At 41.1% G+C, this 2,481-nt stretch overlaps 1 non-coding gene across 1 annotated transcript; it reads right to left on the bottom strand.

Moving 5' to 3' along the window:
- Positions 1–224: 224 nt before the first annotated feature.
- Trnas-gga (transfer RNA serine (anticodon GGA)) lies at positions 225–297 on the bottom strand. The gene has a single exon. It is a non-coding gene; the product is annotated as a tRNA-Ser (tRNA).
- Between the last annotated feature and the right edge of the window lie 2,184 nt (positions 298–2,481).

The following is a 2,481-nucleotide window of genomic DNA, read 5'->3' as shown; positions in this document are numbered from 1 at the left end:
ACATCGCGATTTGAAGTTTTTATGGAACATTTTCCTCGATCAGTTGAATCGGCCGTTACAACTGTTTCAAAATAACGTGACGTCACGCGCTCTCGTATCCTTAGGGTTGTCTGCCTGTAGAGTATCCATCCTAATCACAACCCATTCAACAGTCAAGTGAAGCTATGATCTTCGCAGTTATGAACGCAATTTTTACAATTGCGTAGAGAAGCCTGAAAAATTCATGACTTCAACGGGGTTTGAACCCGTGACCTCGCGATTCCGGCGCGACGCTCTGACCAACTGAGCTATGAAGCCACTGACGTTTGAAGTCATGAATTTTTCAGGCTTCTCTACGCAATTGTAAAAATTGCGTTCATAACTGCGAAGATCATAGCTTCACTTGATTTCATATCCGCAGTTCATATGATTCATTTTTATATACCATTTCATCATTCATTCAACATTGTTGGGTACGCGCATGCGCACTATTAGGTCTCTCAATGACGTATCCATATGAACAACTGCGGCTGCAGCCTGTGATTGAATACCGGGCCTCTCGTGAAGCTTTGTTGAATGAAATGTTGATGTGTCGAAACCGTTTGAGCACCCAAGCAGTCAACATCGTTCGACAAAAGCGAATGGATGTTGAAGCAAAATGATGAAGCCATTTGCCCGGGCCTTAAGGACGGTACCTACTAATTCGAAGGTATGTTTTGTGCGATTTGTGAACATGCGGTAAAAGCAGATCTTAACAAGTGTTAATGAAATCCTAAAAGAAAATTGGCGGTAACTACGCATTTTCAAAGATAATTGATCAACAATATTTCAAAAAGCTTTAAAATACAAAGCAATGTATGGCAGTGTCTTCCTAATTGAAGCTTAATTATCTCTGAAAAATGCGTGGTCACGCTCAAACCAGATCAGCACTTGCTAAGTTCTGCTTTCTCCTGATAGTTTTTACTTTTAAAAATATCCCTTTATTAGTAAGCAGGGCAGAACGTATGCGCAATAACAATAGTAGGAACCGTCCTGAAGTAAAATTTTGATTGACGTTGCTTTTGTCGTTGCTCCGACTTCCTTTTAATTTTATATGGCACACTGCGAATAAATATTCCTCCACACAACAACCGCAGACATTGTGCCACGCTTGGTCAATGTGGCAGATGCGGAAACTCACAAGAAAACATGCAAAGGAAGAAAATCTAAAGGGGTATTACACATGTCCTTTGAAGCCTTGCCCATTTCTGGACATAAGTGGAGACCTAATGGCAAAGGCTGAAGGTTCCCTTTGAAATTCCAGCTCTTTCTTTCTATCTCCCTCCTTAGAGAGATTTTTCTGGGAAGCTATGTATCTCAGTATATATGACATTGGGTTGTCTTCCACTGAACTGGGCATTCCTGTCACAAAACATAACACGTGTCAGTCATTGTGCAGTCCAACCTTTCCACTCCCATTTTATCAGATGACGAAAAAGGACCAACACAAATGTGCTCACGTAAAATAATGCCACAGGTTTATGCTAACGATTATTGTTGACATTATTTTTTAACAAATAGGCCGGACACAGAGGTTGCAAACACGATCGTTAAAGGGGCTATGTCACGAAAAAGGATGTAAATTCAGGACACCCAAATTGCCTAAAAAGTAGAATGCAACATTTCAATAACCACTCAAATCTGTTGTACAACATGAAAGAAATACAGTAAAAGGAAAGAGAAGCATGGATGGACTCAAATGGACAAGATTGAAATGGATGAAAAAGGTCGGCCCGACGTTTATCAAGCTTTTGCCAGACCGCCTGGGTATAGATAGTTTTTTCTCAGAATCATCTTGTTTGTGATGTAACGATAATTTTACCAGTAAAGTAATTCCACATTACCATGTTCCAGTTTTAAACTCGTGATTATAAGTAAAAATTTCCCCAAAACACCCTACAATAATAATAACCAAACAGAACATCGCTGTTGTTTGAAGTGGCCGACGAATCATTTCAGGCGAATTACTGCAAGGTCTTCGTTTTCCACACACTCAGACCGGTATGTGGAAAACGAAGACCAAAAACGAAGACCGCCACAAAAATATAAAAGGACGAATGGAATAACAGCATCACTGTTATTTGAAGTTGCCAGCGAGTCATTTCAGGCGAGTTATCGCTGCTCGTACTCATGCCCCGAGGTGAGAGTAGCTGTGCGCTGGCATATTACCCAGGCCCTACAAAGCTTAACTACAGGGTCGTGAAGGGGTAAGACGGGAGCTAGGATTGACCTGATTTTTGCGATTGGAAAATAGCTTTGATTACTGGAAATGGGGTTTTTGTTACTGGGAACGGGAGATGAAAGAGTCCTTCGTAAGAATGGGATTTTCATTATCAGAGGTCATCAGGTATTGGTTCTGCTCAAAATTCCTAATATCAAATATTTCATGCGGTCTTCTTGCGTTCGTGGCCACTGCCATGTGAGAGTGTGGACGGCTTCCTGGTGCTAACAGAAGTCTTTTTG

Source organism: Montipora foliosa, chromosome 2 (assembly GCF_036669935.1).
Source record: "Montipora foliosa isolate CH-2021 chromosome 2, ASM3666993v2, whole genome shotgun sequence".
Taxonomy (NCBI): domain Eukaryota; kingdom Metazoa; phylum Cnidaria; class Anthozoa; order Scleractinia; family Acroporidae; genus Montipora; species Montipora foliosa.
This window is presented reverse-complemented; position numbering and strand designations above follow the sequence as displayed.